Source organism: Heterocephalus glaber, unplaced genomic scaffold (assembly GCF_053883595.1).
Source record: "Heterocephalus glaber isolate CG9 unplaced genomic scaffold, H.glaber_assembly_v1.0 deba00001428, whole genome shotgun sequence".
NCBI classification, from domain to species: domain Eukaryota; kingdom Metazoa; phylum Chordata; class Mammalia; order Rodentia; family Bathyergidae; genus Heterocephalus; species Heterocephalus glaber.
This window is the reverse complement of record NW_028258293.1, coordinates 33,557,340-33,576,239: the sequence shown is the minus strand read 5'-3', so window position 1 is coordinate 33,576,239 and position 18,900 is coordinate 33,557,340. Positions and strand designations below refer to the sequence as shown.

Genomic DNA, 18,900 nt, shown 5'->3' with positions numbered 1-18,900 from the left:
GAAGGTATTATCCTCATTTTATGGATTTAGAAACTGGTCCCAGAGTAGGTAGGGAACTTATCCATGGTCAGCCAGAAGCCAGTAGTCCCAGAACGGCTCTCTGGGAGTGTTAGGATCTAAACTCCTTCCATGGCCTCTAGCTGCCTCCAAGTGACCTGTCCTCCAATGCACAGTGGCTTCCTGAGCCAGCCTTTCCGTCTGGTGCAGCCATCATGGCCAAAGTCAGATCCCTGGGCTTTGATTGGGCACTGCTTGCCCAGAGGATCAGGGTCTTCATTCCTAGGGTTTCCGGGCTGTGCCACTGTGAGATGCTAATTTGAGAGACATGAAGTCTGTGTAGGCCAGGGAAGAGCTGGGCTGCTCCACAGAATGGTCCTTTGTACTGGAAATGAAGCTCTGTGACCTGGGACCCCCAAGCCCAAATCCCTCCCACAAAGCCTGGGTCGTTGTTCTCAAGTGTCCTGAAGTTCTCCCAAGGGAATTCTAGACAAAGTAAACCCCAGGACAAGAAAACTGTGCTCCAGATTATACATGAAGGCAGCATTTATTGTTACCTTGACCTTCATAGCCTCTCTTGCCTTCCTTGTCCCTAAACCCTGGTTATTCTAACTTTCATTTTGGGGTGAAGTAACAGTGAAACTAGAACAGAAGATAAAGAAGTTTATTCTCGCCCCAGTTCTCTGGAGAATTCACTGTGCAAGCCTGGGCATGTCGTATGGCCTTTCTATGCCTCAGTTTTCCCATCTGGAAAATGAAGTTGTCTTGGCCAGCGTGATCATGCCCACCATAACAAGGATAGATATAGACACTGACTCCGGAGCTCTGCTTCCTGAGTTTAAATCCCAGCTCTGCCTTTATTAGTGTGTGACCTTGGCCACCATATATAAGCACTCTCTGCCTCAGTTTTCTCATGTGCAAAGTTGGGTAGTCATAGTGGCCACCTCACAGATCTGTTGTGGAGATTGGCAAGTAATCCCAACACATAGCGAGTTATTTCGTTGTTGTTGTGGTTGTTACCATCTCCATTCATGAAACTGTACATTATGTTCTGCACTTTTTCTTTCCTAGCACATGTCCCAAATCTCTCAGTGGTTAGCATTTGTTGGTTCTTTGGGGGGGAGGGGGTCTTTTCATTAGTTGAGAAAATATGCAATGAAAGAAAGCTGCTGTGGATTCAGTAGAGCTTTAACTCAATGTGTACTCATCCTAACACCTCCTGCCTACCAGGGAGGCTATATGAAGTAATCAAAAATGTGAATATTTAAAATTTTTTTTTAATTTATTACAGTAAAAAGAAAAACCACATTGCAATCAATTCCCCTCAAAATACTAGCCCCCAGCCCACACTTTGAATAGACTTATCCCATTGTTCTTGCCACTTTCTGAAGAAGTTCTGGGAGTCTTGCTTCGTGAGTGTCTTTAGTTGAACTATCATGGCTGTCTCAAAGTCCTGAATCAATTCAAAATGTTTACCTTTCATGGTCATTTTGAATGTGGGAAAGAGCCAGAAGTCACACAGTGCCAGGTCCAGTGAATAAGAGGGATGAGGACACACCGTAATGTTTTTACAATCCTGCCTTTTCATTGGATGGTACTTGGCAGACACATACATCTTATTTTTATCACACCTCATAAAGACACCAAAGAAGGCTTCCAGAGCTATGTCTGAAAATGGCAAGAATGATGAGACAAGTGTGTTCAAAGTGAGGGATAGTATTTTAAGGAGAATTAGTAGCAATGAATCTTTCACTGTGACAATTTTTTAACTTAAATGAATCTTTTACTGTAATAATTTTTTAACTTAAACATTAACCATATATTTTGATCACATTTTGTATGTTGTGCAAGACTTTAATTCATAGACAATGCTTGATGAGACAACATACAGGTTCCCAAATCCTAACAGTAAAGAAGTGGCCCCCAGTTAGAAACCTCTTGTCTAGCTTATTATTGTTCCTTCCCACACAGTTCATGCCATGGTAGGTGCTAAGTTAATGTTTGAATAAACAAAACAAATGACACAATGGATGGATGGATGGATGGATCGATGGATGGATGGATGTGTGAATGGATGGATAAGTCTGTTTTACAAAATGCTTCTTGATTTAGTTTAAGCACAATAATAAGGGTGTGCATGTGTTAATGTGTTAATGTCTGTGTGTATGATCACTTGCAGAGAAGGCCCCAGTTAGTTCTGTTGCAAAGAAATAGTTGGTCATAGTTACATATTTTGCATATTCCCCATCTGTTCGTTTATAAGGTCATTTTTCACTCAAGTCCTTTCAGCTGTCCATCGCTGACAAAAGATAAGCACTCCCTCTGCCTCTCCCATGCTTTCCTCCTCCAACAATGAAGGCTTTGTGCTGGGAAGATTGCCTGTGGATGCTTCTTTCCCAAGGCTCCAAAGCTTCGTCTGGCTTTTATCAAGGGTATTGATGGGGGAGGAGGACTCAGACAGTTGGATTCAGGGAGAAGTGCCTATGGCCTGGTGCCAACTGAGCATGTCAGGCTGAGATAGATAATTCAATGTCTGTTCTAGGATACAGGGCAGCCTGGTTACCTGAGCTGGTTATGCAGCTATTTGCAACCACTGCCTTGAAAATCATCAAGCTCTTGTTTCCCAGGGACTTTTGCTCCAGGCCCAGGGGAGGATGCAAATCTGGAAAGGATGGGTGGGAAGTGGCAGAGGGAGAGATACAGAGCCAGTCTCAGGGTGTGAAGAATCTCACCTCATAGGGCAAAGGGCGGCTGTGACTACTGCCTCTCAGGGCTTCAACTCACTAATGAGATTAAAATGCCAACAGCCTGCCTCTACACACACTTACTTAGGAACACATTGGCTTCAGCTGCTTAATGAGTGTTAGTCAGGAATCTAAGAGAGGTCTGGGCAGGCGCCTGCCTGATGCCTTGTTGATTAGAATTCTGAATGTGTCGCCCTTTGAAAGCCAGCAGTGGCTGGAGAGCAGACACAGGGTTGAGACTCCCTCTGTAACCCTTACATGCCCACTGCTTCCAGTGGTTAATAAGTCAGTAAGCTGATCTAGTATGGACTGGTTATGGACAGGGATTCTGATAACAAGAAGGATAACAATGATGATGATTGTCACAATAGTAAATAATGATTGTCATACATTGAAACCCACCAGAAACACCTGGAGGTTGGTTGGTTCCTTTGCTATTTTTTGTTATTTTTAAAATAATAGACTCCTGGACCACATTTCCTCATGATTTGTTTCTCTACACCTGGAAGCCCAGCCATCTGGACTGAAGAGTGTGTTCGATGATTTTTATGTCCTGGTTGAGTCCTGGCTTTGGGAATTGCTACTCATTGAGGCACATTGACCCATAGTGTACCTGACTGCCACTTCCTAAACTGTGTGGCCCCATCCCTACCCCTTACTCTCTGGCCCTCAGTGTTATCATCTCTAAAAAAAGGATTAGGTAAAATGATGTAGCTGCTATGGAAAACAGTAAGGCAATTCCTCAGAAATGAAAAACAGAATTACCACATGATCCAGCAATTGTACTTCTAAATATAGACCCAAGAGAAATGAAAGCAGGGTCTTAACAACATATCTGTACATCCTTGTCCAGAGCAGCATGATCTGCAATGGCCAAAGGTAGAGGCAACTGGAGTATCCTTTGATGGGTGAATGAATAAACAAAGGAGCTATGTCTCTACCATGGAATAGTACTCAGCTGACACATATTATAACATGGAGGAAATTTGAGGACATTATGTAAGTGAAATAAGCCCATCACACAAAGACAGATGCTATCTAATTCCACTTGTACAATGTGCCTAGAGTGGTCAAATCCATAGAGGCAGAAGGTAGAATGGTGGTTGCCTAGGGTTGGAGGGAGAATAGGGTTTATTGTCTAATGGGTTCCAAGTTTCAGTTCTGGAGCTAAAATCCCTTGATACCTGGTGATAGCAGTACGACAATGTGAAGGCAATTAATGCCATTGAACTGTATGCTTGAAAATGGCTAGGAGTGGTAAATTATATGTTATGTGTATTTCACCTCAATTCTTTTAAAAGGTGATTAGATAATAGCTTCCCTCAGACTCATTCTGAGAAAAGCATAAAACATGTAAGGGGCTTAGCACAGTGCCTGACACACAGTGCCCATACCAAAGTGTCCTTCTCTCTTTCCTTTATCTTTTCATAAGCATTTTCTTACCCCCAGGGCTTATCTTTTTTTATTAATTATATTGGTACATATAAGGTATACAATATAATGACATTCATCATTGGAAATTTGCACCTTTACACCATCCATCTTGGTTCTTATTTTTTCCCCATTCCCCTGTCCTCCCTTCAACCCCTGCATCCCTATCTACAAAGACTTTGTTTCCATTTTTTCATTTTCTCATATTCCATTCCCTTCTTTCCTTTCCCCTACCCCTCCCACTTCCCCTTCCCCTTTGCCCCTTTTCTTCCTATTTCACGTTACCTTTTAGTCCTTATTTACACTTTCAGTTTCTCACACTAAAGAAACTTTTTGGTATTTACACACATGCATCCTATTTATTTCACTTAAGAGTATCACCTCAATGTTCATCCATTTAGCTATAAATGTCTCTAGTTTTTCATTCTTTATGGCTGAGTAGTACTCCATTTTATATCTTTGTTCATATGTGCATAGATATGACCGAAAGAAAGGGGGAAGGAAACTAATGTCTGTTCACAACAAACCTTGAGTTAGCCTGTCTAACCTTCCTTTACCCTTGGGAGACAGTGTTCTCATTTTATGGATGAAGAAGCTGAGCTTTAAGCAGGCTAACTGACTTGCTTATGATCACAAAACTAAGACAAGGTCAAGCTAGGCTTGCCCCACTGGCTGTCCCAAGTGGCTTTTGCCTGCAGAGAGCTGAGCAAAGCAGCTGCCATTCTTCTGGGAGAATGTGCAAAGAGCTACACTTGCCAGTTGACTTTAACATCACTTGAGACAGTGGGAAGTTTGGTTGAGGCTTTACCCCAGAGTCCTTAGGGGAAATGGAGGCTTGATTAAGCCAAAGCTTTCTTTGGTGCACAGAGCACAGCCCTCTGACAACCCTTTCAGTCCAGGCTGCTATTCAGCAAGCCCCAGTGATGCTCACAGCATCTAAATGTCAGCCTTGCCTAGAGACTGGGATTGTGTGACACCAGACAGGCTCCAAATCAGCCTTGGAAATAGCAACCTGCCTACTTAGTCCAACCGGGAAAGATTTATGCCCCGAAAGTACAAAGGAATGCTGATTTCTCTTGTGGCACATCTGGTATGTACCTGGCTCTGAAATGAGAGCTGATGAAGGGGGAGATTCTGTGGGCACAGTGTGGTCAGGACCCCAAGGGTGCGGTTACTGCCAAAGTCAACATTAGGGTTAGGGTTTTATTACAATGTGTGAATTAAATGGGTCAGCAAATTGAATAGCTGCATTATTAACATCACCATCATAGCAAATTGAATAGCTAACTTGGATAGCTGAATAAAAATGATGATGACAACGATGATGATGATGATGATGATGATGGTGGTGGTGGTAATAAATAGGCAATTTGAACAACTGAATTGTATAGCAAATAGGATCTCCCCAATTTTTAAAAAACATAAAAGTTATATTGACCACATACAGGATCTGTGCTAAGCACACTATAAAGATTGCCTCTATTCCTCATTTAAAAATCCTGGAAGGCAGATGTTATCATCTCTGCTTGGCAGATAAGGAAGACTGAGGCTAGGTGACTTGTGTGTCTAAGGCAATATGGCTGATATTGATCCAGAATTGAAGCTTGAATCTACATGGCCCCTAGATAATATAGTTCTGACTCCAGCAGATTTACTATGTTGTGAGTAAATCAGCGTTGATTATGCATTTTCTGAAACAAAATCAGTCAGTTGCTTTACAGGTGGAGCCCTTTAAAAAGTAACTCTCACCTAGTATATTTAACATAAAACCCTGTTATAGAGATTCATTTGGGGGAGAGCATTTTCAAGAATAATCCTTCCCATCTGTATGGCTGCAGTACTATTTCACAGCACTATCATGGTTATTATGTTAAACATCAACTCAACTTAGACGAAAGCTTACCATTCTTTTTCTCTAAGGCAACACCATCTATTTGTATCTGTCAGTGGCTCAATAAGCAGCCAGTGCTGCTGATGTCTTGAATTCACAGCTCTGTTGCTTACTAGCAATGTGAGATTGACCAAGTTACCTAGCACTTTTGAGTCTCAGTTTCTTCATCTATGAATTGGCCAAAACATATGCGGGCTTATACACAATGAATGTTAAGCCCTTGTCTCACTGTGTCACAGAGTAAGTGAGGGATGCCATATGTAATTTGCCAGGCCCATTTCATTTCCTATGGAGCAGTGGTGGTGAACCTATGGTACTCCTGCCATAGCTAGCTGTTTCTTATCATTGAAACCTCTAAAAGGCATACTATCACTGGTATGGAGGGAGGTCTGACCAGGTTAATGTAGACAGTTTGGTATCAATTAATACACTGAAAAGTTATGCTTCAGTCTCTTGTGAACTTTCCAAGTGTCTTTAGATCCTGTCAGTATTGGAGTGCTGATGAATTTGGGGTTCTGGAAAAGCCAAGCTATTGTCCTAACCCAAGAATGGAGAAAATTTCCCCAGATTCTGGCCATGCTCTCTGACCTGCTAGAGCCTCATCAGAGTAGGAAAACCTAGGCTCTCGGAGTCAGAACTGGTCTCAGGGATAACATGGCAGGAGAGTGCAAGGAGGAAGCTTAGCTACCTATACCAGGTAAGTATCTGGCTGGTATGACAAAAAGAGCAGAACCCTACTTTGCCATTGAAGGCCCTAGTCAGCCCTCTTCACCCACCCGTGGTTTCCTTATTCCTCACAGGCTTTTGGTGTCCTGGCAGGCACTTTAGAATGTCCAGATAGGGACAGCATCTGTGGCCAGCATGGAAAGTTAGAAAGTCACATGCTCAGGGTCCTCAGGAACAAAGTCATTTGGGTACAGTAAATCCCCATCTTATGAACATTTGAGTTACGAACTTTCACATATATGAATGGACCTCTCATTATGAACATTTGTAGATGCGAACAGACCGCAGAAGTAGCTCAGGTGTCTGCTGGACATTGTCACAGCTGTGCCGCTGTGTGCTTACTGTACAGTGTGATATGTACATAGTACAGTGCTTACTCAGAGCCCAGGATGTCCAGAAGCAAGAGGAAAAACAGTGGTGATGTGGAGGGGACTGCTAGGAAGAGCAAAGCAATAACCATGGAAACTCATTTTGTCAAACTTATAAACAAACCAATTATGAACGTTCTTCTAGAACAGAACTCATTTATAAGTCAAGGACTTACTGTATTTGAGTCTGGAATTCAAGAAAGAGTCAGGTAGCAGAGAATAAGATTTAAGGTGAAGGCCCAAGAGTACATGTATGATTGGCCAGAAGAAAGTGGAGCATAAGAAGAAAAGAGAAAATGGAGTTTATTGCAGTGCTTAATGGGGACTAAAGATCCATGGTAGTGAAAATAGAAGGAAAAGTATGACGATATAGTCTATAGAATGTGGTGTCTTCTAATTTGAGAATTGGGGAAAAGAAATAAAGAGAGGTCATTTACAGCTGGCTAAATTCAATCCCTTCCCCACCTCCTTTCCCACCTCAAGTTGTGCAGTTTACTTCTAACGTATGCCCTAGCTGAGTTGCTACCATGACAAACCCTATAGTATTTTAATGTATTGTGTATGTATGACATTTTCTATATTTCTGTCATCCAAATGCTTATTAGCATCCTTTTAGGTCCTAAACCAATAGTGTGCGCCCCATTCCAGCCCTCACCATCTTTCTTTTCCTTCCATGTTTTTTCCTTATAGCACTCCCCAAAAAAGATAACTGCTTATTCATTATTAATGTCCCACAACCAGCACTTAGCTCAGAAGAGCAGGGACAGATTTGGTCTGCTTTGGTCTTAATTACTTTTCTGTCACTGGACACATTAGCTGATATCCATAAGTCAAAAGAGCAGAGGTTTATTTTGGCTCACAGTTTCAGAGGATTCAGTCCATACTCAGCTGTCTCCAAGACAGGAAGGGAGTGGGGGAAAAGTCTGGGGAAGGAAAGCTGCTCACGCTATGGTGGCCAGGAAGCAGAGAGTGAAGGAAGGAGCCTGGGAGGGAGATATACCCTTCTAGGCCAAGCTAAGGACCCACCTCCTCAGACCAGATCCCACCTCCTAACAGCACATTCAGCTCTGAACTCTTCAGTGGATTAATCCATTGATGAGTACAGCACCCTATGATCCAGTCACCTTCCAAAAGCCCAACCTCTGAACACCTGAGCTCTGTTCATATGCGTTCTGAACACCTGAGCTGTATTCCTAGAGCCTAGAAAAGTTTCAAGATTTCAACAATCATTTGCTGAATATCTCCTGTCCCTTCACATCCCCAGGTTGAACAGCCCTAATTCCCTGTGGCTGTACATACACAGCACAGTTTCCTAATTATTCTCATCACGGCTTGAAGAACCTTACATAGCCATGGCAGTTCAAAGGGTGACTGAGTTATTCTGTCCTGAATAAATGGACTGTTGTTTCTCTGAAGAAAGACACTGGTAAAGAGCACCAATTTACACACATTGTGGGGTATAGTGTGAAATGAAAACAGTACCCTTGTTTAAAAAATTATTAAGAATTTCAAGACAGCTACAGCAGAGCATTCAACCAACCATATTGGCTTCTTAGTAGGCCCTGTGTGGCTACACGGGTCACACGGTGGTGAAACCAGCCTGGCTGATGAGGACCAGACCTGAGGAGGCTATAAATACCAAGCTCTGGATTTATATTTTGTTGTGGAGAAAATGCGGAACTATAGGAGGATTTTGAAAGGAGGCGACATTTAAAGTTTACTTCATTGTTTCCTGACTGTAGGTCATAATCATTGTGGAAAATGAGCATCAGTACAGAAAGGTAGAAAACTCTGTTAATCTCTTCCTCCTCCTCCTCCTCACATTTGGCTAATTTCCTTCATCTTTCTAAGTTTGTTTCTGTGTGACATAATTAAGATGATACTTCACCTACAACTTTGTGCGCTGCTTTATTCCTGGGTCATGGAAATGGAAGGTGGAGGGCTTTGTAAATTTAAAGAGACTGACCTGGAAGCAAGTTTATGGAGTGTGTAGGGTCGGGGGTCTGCAGGGTTGAGACAAGGGATCAGAGTGGACTTGAAGATTTATTTTTGTAACTTTTTGAAAGGAATCTTACAAAGCTTTTTTTTTTTGGTACCGGGGATTGAACTCGGGACCTTGCACTTGCGAGGCAGGCGCCAGAACCACTGAGCTAAATCCCCAGCACAAGGGGTCAGAGTGGAATTGTACAGCAGTTTGAGAGCTGGAGCCTCTGTGTCTGGAGAGTTAACTTAATTCTTGGGAAAGAACCTCAAGGTCTGGCCATGCACTTCCTGGGTTCTGCAGGTGATAGCAGGCAGAAGTTGTGTCTCAAACACAGCTTTCCCTCTCCTTCACTCTCAGGCCCAGCCACTCCTTGACCCTCCCCTGGGGCTCAAGTACTACTCAATGGGCAGCCTGGGGCCACAGCAGGCCTGGAGGGGTCAGGGTTCCCAGTGTGGGAGTCAGATGCCTCGGGGGTTTAGATTTGCCAGTTTTGTTGTAATCCCTAGTGCCTGGGCTGGCAAAGGAGAGAGTTAACATTGTCATTGGATCCTTAATTGTGCGTTTCATGAATTTTCATGTTTCCGCTTGCAAGCTTAATGTTGCTTTCTCGGTGAGTTTTTTTATACTTGAGCATAAGAGACTTGTAATTACAGAGTGTTGTGGATTGCAGAGGGTGATTAAAACAGATTTCATGAAATCTGAAGCACTCCCTCCCCACCCCACCACCACACACACCCCAGTCCAGAAGGCGGGGGAGGAAGTTAGACAGAATCCCTCGAAGTTGGGAGAATTGGGATATGAGGGATATGAATTTTCTTTATGCCTTTCCTCCCTGGATCTGCTCCAAAACTGCCCTCCCCTCTCCCTCTTCCTTCTTCTCCTCCTCCTTTCTTTTGTGAATGGAGTCCAGCTCTGTCCCTGACCCCCAGCCAACGCTGACCCCTAAGGAGAGCTGCCTTCTCACCAAAAAGACGATGAGACGGTTGAGCTGTTTCATTACCATCCCAGCCAGGCTTGGCCCATGCCAGAAGATCCTGAACATTGAGTAGAGGCCTGAAGATTGCTTGAACCAAGAAGGGTAGGTAAGAATTTTTAGCGTCTTCCCCGCTAGGAGAAGTCAGTGCTTGAAGGGACTTGAGATCTGGTCTTCTCTACTGTAGTTTGAATCAGGAATAAACTAGTTGGTGCTCAGAGGACATTTAAATCCTGAGATCTGGGATGTGGGAGGGAGAGATGGTGGCTAGAAGGCTCCCTGAAGGAGATGGGCTCTGCCTTGAAGAGTGGAGAAGTCCGGCAGGATCCCTGGAGAAGAGCTGCAGAGCAGCGTGGGGTCCAGTCTGCTAAACTGAAAGACAATCCCCTAGAAACTTTCCTCTGTGACCAGTGAGGGAACCAGGCCCATTCGCCTGACTGTGCGCATGAATACTAGAGCTGTGGGATTTGTGGTGTCCTCTGTGCCAGTGCTTCCATGGAAAAGAAGAATGGCCTTGTCACCACAGCAAGCCTGATTCTGCAGAGCAGGATCTCCACCAGCCCAGGCAGCACCTTTGTGTGGATCAGAACGTGATGTTTTCCACAAACAGCCCTGCATCAGGCCTCTCAGCTGTTATGTCCTTGAGCAGTGAGTGCCTGCCCCACCATATGCAGCCACTGAGAACAGAATTGAGCCCAAGGCTCTCTTTTCTCAATTCAGGCTGCCTCTATGCCGGAACAGTACCATGTGCTCCATCATACTGAACTCTATCTGGGTTTCTACAAATGTCCTTATGTTAACAGACACTAGTGTGCGCGCACGTGTGTGTGTGTGTGTGTGTCCTTTAAGTACATAAAGATAGGACTGTCGATGGTAGAACATCGTGGCTTGTGACTGAGCAGAGTAGTACACTTACTATGACCCTGTGGGTACTCCCATTCTATAGCTGAGGGAACTAAGGCACTGAAAGGTAAAGAATTGCCTAGAGGCACGCAGATAGTAAATGGCAGAGCTGGGACTCAAAACCAGTCTGTTCTTGTTTACAGGCCACTCTCTTTTTAAACAATGAGCTAAAGAGATCTGAGTGCCTGACTTGGAAGTACTGGGATAAGCACCTCTCAGATGTGTGCTGATAGCCCTCTCAGTAGCCTTTTGACAGCCTTCACTCCCACTTGCACACTGGAAGCAGAGGCTCAGAGGGGTCTCCAACCTGCCCGCTCACTTGGGTGGCTTGCTTGGCTCCCAAGCTGCCCCCACTGTGTGGCACAGACATCCAGGTGTGGCGCCTCCAGCTCTGTGGCTCTTCTGCACTCTGTCTTGCTCACTGAGAGGTTTCCTTGGCTCATCTCCTGGGCACCCAGCAGGGAGACCCATTGCTCCCAAGGCCCACAGAAAAGAGTCTGCTTTACTTTTGGGGCTGGAGTTGCCTCACTCCACATGGGCTTTCTTGCACCAAGCCTGGCAAGGGGGCTTCACAAATACTTGTATTTGGCAAAATTCATTGCTGAATTATACTGATCACATTTTAAAAATAAGTGAAATAAATAATAAGTGGCAATATTCTACTTCATAAAAACCATCCTGCCGCTTGGATAGGTAGCTGGCACCTGGCTTCCTTGAACTGCCACACGTCTCGGCTCACTGCCATAAATGTTGACATCCCTCTGTACACAGACAAGCAGCTCTGACGGGAATCCACAGATGTGTACAAGTGACTCACAGCATATGCTGGCTTCATAAAATTACCCTGCACTGGAAGATGGCAGAGAAGAAATTTTAATCAGCGAGTATGAGTCTGTGTGTGCTTGCGCAGGGCAAAGGAAAAATGGGGGGTGGGGGGGAAGGGGGCAGAGAGAAAGGAGGCCAGAGGAAACAGCACAAGAGTCTGAGAAATCTTCACATGGACATTCACCAAAGGTGAATTCTGCATAAGAGGCACTGTGGCTGCAGGGCTCTGTGGGCAGCAAAGTTGCTGGCCTGTGAGCCCCTGAGGAAAGAGAGCTCCTTTTCACTCTTCAATTAATATGTTATCTTTTCCTAATTATAAAGGTAATACTGCATAAATGGTGTTGTGTCCTTCTCCGGGGCTTCCTTGAAAGCACATGGTACCCTTCTGTGTCCTACTGGTGATAGTAGTTTGATCAGTTGGTTAATATGGTATGTGGGTCAGCATCCCAAAATGGAACCAATGGGCGATTCCTGTGTCTGCATGCATGCAAATCTATGGATTCTCTCCATATGCTCACAAATATTTGTAATCATGTAGTATATCCATAGGTATAGTTAGGAATCAGCTCCAGTAATCATGGGGCTGCAAATCTGCAATCTGAAGGATGGGCCAGCAGGCTGGAGACTCAGGCTCAGGCAGAAGTGGATACTGCAGCCATGAGGCAGAACTTCTTTCTCTCTGAGAAACCCCCACTTTTCTTCCAACTGCCTCCCATCTGATTGGATAAGGCCCACTCAGATTATGGAGAATAACTTCTTTTACTTAGAGTCAATAGTGCCAAGCATGGAGCTGCACGCCTGTAATCTAGCACTCAGCACTCGGGAGGCTGAGGCAGGAGGATTGTTGTGAGTTCAAGGTCAGCCTGGGCTGCATAGTGAGGCCCTGTCTCAAAAAACCAAAAACAAAGTCAATTAATGGTAGATTTCAGCCACACCTACAACCTGCCTTCACAGCAGTATCCAGGTTAGCATCTGATTGAATAACTGGGCAGTGGAGCCTCGCCACGTTGACACAAAACCAGCAGCGCAGTTGTTTTCTGTTTCTTTCCATTGCCATTTCACTTTGTAATAGGAATTTTATAGGAAGACACTTCAAGATTAGAGAAGGGATTTGGAAATCTAGCCTCAAATCCCAGCTCTACCACTCAGCTGGTCGAGTTATCCAACTTGTCCTATCCAGGTCCCCCCTGCTCAGTGATTATAGTGTTTGCCCAACAGTTTGGAACATTTGTTCATTGCAGCAACATGTGGAGTTTCTGTCCTAACTCTTGTTTGCTCTGTGATCTTGGACAAGTCCGTTCTCTCCCCTGAGCCTCATTAGGTCATCTGTAAAATGAGCTCAGTAACCCTGCTGGGCCAACCTCCCAAGGCTGCTGTGAGGATCAAGAACAACAAAGAATGCAACATGTATTCTAGCCTGTGATGTGGTATTCACATAGGAAGGATCAGCACTACTCCGATATCTGACCTTACTGAAGGCAGTTGAGGTCAGAACTAGCAGGGCCTGGGAGGGTGTAAAGCCTAGAGAATGGCGAAGTCACTATTTTCCTATGTTCTTTCTTTCTTGGTTTCCAAATTGGAGATTTTTACTCAATATCAGGCTGGATTTGCTATCGGACTCAAGTAGTACAAAGTTGTAAATTTCAGCTCAACCAAAGTTGTAAAGAAGCAGTAACATAAATGGGAATTCCAAATGAAGCCAAATTATATTCATTGCTTTTATACCTGCTATTAAATATGCCGAGAAGGTGAAAATAGTGATTTCACCCTTTTGAACTGAAATTGGGGTTAGTTGGCAGCTCCTACCTGTGCTATATTAAGTTGTAGGATAAGTCAGGTATAATTACAGAATTTAATTATAAGTTGCACCTAACTGGCATGTACATGCATGTATCTGTAGATTGTAAAACCTTCAAGATAGTTAATTTTTAAAAAATATATTTACCACAAAACCCTTAAATGGCTAAGCCACTAGCTCCAGGCAGCTCTTAGGTGGAGCTTCAAACCTTTCCCGGGGTGCTTGCCAGAGTGCGAGAACCCTGGGGTACTGTATAAATCGCCCCAATCAATCATGGCCCAAATGATGGAGACGGGCCTGTCTCTCGTCTCTTTCTCAGGCCCCTCTGAACCTGGAGAGGTCCTTTGTGCACAGTGAAATCCCCCACTTGAGAACTGGCCCCTTTCTTACCACTCATCCAAAGCCTAGGAATAAGCACCTGCCTCTGGACCCAGTACTAATGGGTAATGGAAGTAAGCAGAACAGCATAAAAGGTATTTGCACAAAGATGCTCTTCGGCAGCACTGTGTGTCATCATGGGAGGACTAGAACAACCTAGGTGTCCACCTGCAGGGGGTGGTTACATCTGTTACTACTCCACGCAGAAAGAGTGACCCTCCTTTAAAAACAGTGATGGCTAGTTGTGCATATGATGTGAAAGATACTGATTGTGTAGTCATATATACGTACATACAGCATAGTAGAAAATAAAATATATGGAGAGATCACAACTCTAATAAAAAGTATAGGAGCGTGTACACACACACACACACACAATATCTGGAGGGGTAGCCACACACTGAAAGTTTTTGTGAGTCTCTCTGAATAGTGGGGGCACAGAAACTCTTTATTTTACTTTATTGTTTCCTGTACGGTCAGTTAGAAAAACATTTATTCTTTTTCTTTTTTTCTTTCTTTGTGTTGCTGGGGACCCATCCAGGGCCAGGGCCATGGCAGGAAAGGTCTCTGCCACTGAGTCACTTGCCTTGCAAAAGTGTCTTGAATGTCTACTAGACAAAATCTTTGCTTTTGAGATGCTTACAATCTTGTTAGGAAAAAAACAGAATAAATAATTGGGTGATTAATTCCAAACCCTAATAAGTTCTAGGGGGGAAATAAGATAGTTTGGGAAAAACTGATGGAACATGGGAAAGTGAGCTGACTTCAGCTGGGACCTAAGGGAAGAGCACTCCTATGGGGATCTATAACTGATAGACCAGGAAGGGACAGGCAGATGAAACCTGGGGTAGGTGTGTTTTATGAGGGAGAATAGTTAATGGAAAGGCCCTGACATTTTTAAAAGGTTATGTACAATAATGATGAACTATTTCTATAGTCAGAAAAACATTTTTTCATTCAACTATCTATTTGATGCCTTCAAAACACCACCATCCATGTCTGCTGGCTCCTGTTCAGGAGGCCCACCCAGTCTAAAACAGGATGAGGAGCAAGGAGCCTGTGCTGAGCAAGGAGCCCTTTGTGTGCCCACAATGAGGGATTCTCCAGAGAGGAGATTTCACAAGAGGCCAGCTCACACTTTGCTTCACTTTCCTTGATCTTAAGCCATTTTTTCTTTGCATTTTGACATGTCTGAGAGCAAAATGTGTCTTACAATCAATGTGTACATTTACCATAGTGTTTTGTTTTCTTTTCTCAAAAACACTATTACTAAATCAATGTTGCATCTTGTAACTGCTGGCATCTTAGGACTGAAGAAGTGCAGTAGTGTGTGGGAGTGATGCTGAGAGGTCCAGCTTTGCTAGGTAGAAGGGCCTGAGTGGAAATCAGAGCTTCCTCCCAAGGGAGACTACTGTGGACCCACAGAATCAACTGGATCTTACAGATCTCTGTGCACCTCAGAGCACTAGCCATCAGCATGCTTGCAGCCAGCCCTGGTCAGAACTCAGGGTGCAATGAAAAGGAGAGCTAAGCTGGTATATGGTCAAGTACAACCCTGCTAGCTAAACACCGGCAGGAGAAACCCTGGAGGCCAAGAGAGTCAGGAGTAGTGGGATGAGAGGGGAGTGCCCAAGAAAGCTTCCTGAAGGCAAGGCACAAAGGCACTGGAAGCAGAGGGGCAAAGGCCCAGCCACTGTGAGAGGGAGCAGGAAGTTGTGCCATCAGGCTGCAGGGCAGGTGGACACAGGGAGCCCCCTCCTGTGGAGATTGTGCTGGGCTGGGATGCATCTCTCTGGAATTGGATACTTGGAGACACTTCAGCCTCTTTAAGAAGAGACATGACTACATTTAAATTTTAGAATCCTATGGTGCAACATGGTAGCCACTAGCCACAGGCAGCTCTGTAAATTAATTAAATCACTTCTTTAAAAAAAAAAGTCCATAAGAACACCTGAAAAACATTTAAAAACTCAGCTTCTCAGTCACACCAGTCATACTGTGAGTGTTTGACAGCCACATGGGGCTCATTGGCCATATGAGCAGTAGAGATCCAGAGCATGTGTATGGGGACAGAAGTTTGATTGTGGACAGGCTAATATAGAAGGGTCATCTGAGGAAGGGCAGGTGGATGAGTGGGACAACATAGACACAGCAATGAGCATACCGCGTGCCCGGCACCGTTTTAAGTGCTCCACGCATGTTAGTTCCTGGTACTCTCACAGAATTCCATGGTCAAGAACAGGTCGGGCCGGGGATTTAGCTCAGTGGTTTTGCCGCCTCCTGTGCAAGCGCAAGGACCCGAGTTCGATCCCCGGTACCAAAAAAAGAAAAAAAAGAACAGGCCTACTGGGAAATGGGAGCCATGGCAGCAAAGACACCCCTGGGGCTTACTTTCTGGCTTTTTCCCAGCCTTTTTCTAGCTGAGCTCTGGCTTCTTCTGGAATCAGGGTTATGGCACTTATTTCTTGGAGAGGGGGAACTGAGGAGTGTTGAAGCCTCAGCTTTGCCAATAAGGTTGCCATCTCATCAGCCCATGCAGGGTAATAAGGAGCTCCCAGGGGGTCCCCTAAATTTCATGATACTCATGATGCAACCTTACCTGAAAGTCCTTCCAAGTGTCTAACTCAGCTTTCCAATTCATGACGACAATTGATGCCCATTTCTTGTGCTTATTTCTTCACTTCATAAAATGGAGACTATATTGTAATAATATTAATAACGGCTGGGTTTATTTGCAGCTTACCCTTTATATGCAGCTTACGCTTTACCAGGCACCACTCCAAGCACTTTACATACTAACTCATTTAATCCTTCTAAGAGCTCTCTGATGTAGCTACTATTATCTTTTCCATTTTACACAAAAAGTGAATGAGGAATGGAGAGGTTAGGTAACTTGCTTAGGGTCATACTGTATCCACACCAGGAGGTAGAGTCGCTAAGATTTGAACCCACATTAGCTATCCCTGGAGTTCAGTTCCCAGCCGTGGTACTATGCGGCCTCTCATTGTAAACCTTCTGGAAGGCAGCTGCTAAGTGTACTTTCTACCTGTTCTGGCTGGAGTGGCAGGAGAATTTGGTTCTATTCCAGAAAACCTTGGCTGAAGGTTATGCCCAGTCAAAACACAAATGCCTCACATTTGGAGGAAAGTTTATGTCATTTTGAGAGGACTTTTCTGCCAGGAGTAGTTATGGTAATAGTCATCCTACAGTTACACCATGTTTTCTGGTTTACAAAGCACCTCCATTTGTGTGTTCTCATTAAGCGCTCCATCATCCCTGAGAGGAAAGTGAGGTGGGCAGCATAGTTTATGGTATAAGACAAGGAGCCAGGAGAAGCAAAGGCGCCTCTCCAGATGCATCTCCATCCCCAATTCTGCTTCTCAGCCTCTCAGCCTTGTCAATGGGCTCCAAAGTCAGGCCTGTGTAGAGGCTCTAAGGCCATGACCCTGTATGCCAACCCTGGAGCATGCTGAGGCCAAGACACAATCCAGTGATCAGAAATTAATTCAGAATAACTCAAGATTCCTACTTATATTTCTCAGACATTATCAAGAGATAAAAAATCCACAGCAAAGCTTCTTAATATCTGCCTTTTCTCTATCCCTCTACTGTATTTACAGACATTAGTTCTGCTCTTATCTCTTTTAAAGTATTTATTTTCAATTTTTTCATATATACTTACGAGTATTTGCAACACAGGTGTGTAGTGTAAAAGACAATGCTAAGCTCTCATGGCCCCACCCGCTCACCTCAGAAACAGAGCATGGAACTGCCTCTAAAGCCCCATGAATGCCCCATCCCTTCTCCTGTCCCAGGAACCAGCCCTCCTAAGTCACTCTTACATTTCTTCAGAGTCCTAGACTGCTTTTCAACCCTGTTCCAGAGAAGCACTCTCCAGCTGGGGCTGTAGCTCAGTGGTAGAGCACTTGCTTAGTAAGCATGGGGCTCCCATCCCTGAAGGAAAACAAAACAAAACAAAACACTCCTTGTAGGTTATGTGATTCTTGTGCTTCTGTTTTGGCTCCTTGCCTACACTGGTCAGGTTGGCCTTGTGTCACCTATCCTAGAGGATAGGCCTCTTTTGCAGATAAAGGTGTGGAAGATTAGTGACACTCTGAAAGGTTAGGGACGTTCAGTACTTCTGGTCCAGCCTCACCGGAGTAGGAAGGAAGTGGGAGGAGCTGCCTGACTCCTGTTTAAACTCCGCTCCTTGTCACCTGGAGCAGTCCTTTCCCTATATTCCCTCTCTAAATCGAAGGACATGCACAGAACAAGGTTTGCTAAAGTCATTTCTCCTATAGATATTTGCTGAGAACTTACCATGTGCCAAGCAGGGTCACGGGTAGAGTGGATGATGTGGTCAGAAATGAGAGGATTCACTCACCTGGAGGAATTTAGTGCCTAGGGCAGATCTCCCCACCCTCATCCCATACATTCAACAGACTCTGGCCCTCCCTTTGCCATTATAATACACTCACATGAAGGGGATAGGGATAAAATTAAATGGTAATTGGAAAAGCTGAGACAGATCCTGGCTGGCATTATTTGTAGGACACACTACAGTTCCTGAAATGTAGTCCTCCAGGCAGAGGGTGGGTCTGGACTCTGGAGTTCAGGGTCCGCACACCTGTAGTTACCAGGATCTGCCACCAGATGTCAGTGATGTGCAGGAGGGGGTGGGGCACTTGGGCGACGAGTTTTTTGGCCAAGTTGTGGAAAGGACAAAGTAAGAGTTTTCTGTGTGCGAGGTGCTCTTCTAAGTATATTGTGCTTGTTTTGTCATTTGATGTAAACAGAGACCCTGTGGTTTACATATCCTTATCCCCATGTTACAGATGAGAAAACTGGTGCTGGGGGAGGGGGGTATACATACAGAAGGTGG

General features: G+C 44.5%; 1 protein-coding gene and 1 long non-coding RNA gene across 32 annotated transcripts in view; one reads left to right on the top strand and one right to left on the bottom strand.

Annotated features, from left to right (window-relative positions):
• Tenm4 (teneurin transmembrane protein 4) overlaps positions 1 to 18,900 on the top strand; it is a 2,854,999-nt gene that overhangs the window by 2,419,443 nt on the left and 416,656 nt on the right. The window contains exon 1 of one of the 31 annotated variants that reach the window (XM_087211390.1): positions 1,137 to 10,219. The exons of the other annotated variants lie outside the window; for them this stretch is intronic. The gene's annotated coding sequence lies outside the window, so the exon portion shown is untranslated. Of the gene's footprint in view, positions 1 to 1,136; positions 10,220 to 18,900 lie in introns of those variants that run through there. 31 annotated transcript variants of the gene reach the window in all.
• Positions 1 to 18,900, bottom strand: part of LOC110346700 (uncharacterized) — a 52,851-nt gene that overhangs the window by 31,752 nt on the left and 2,199 nt on the right. The gene's annotated exons all lie outside the window — the stretch shown is intronic.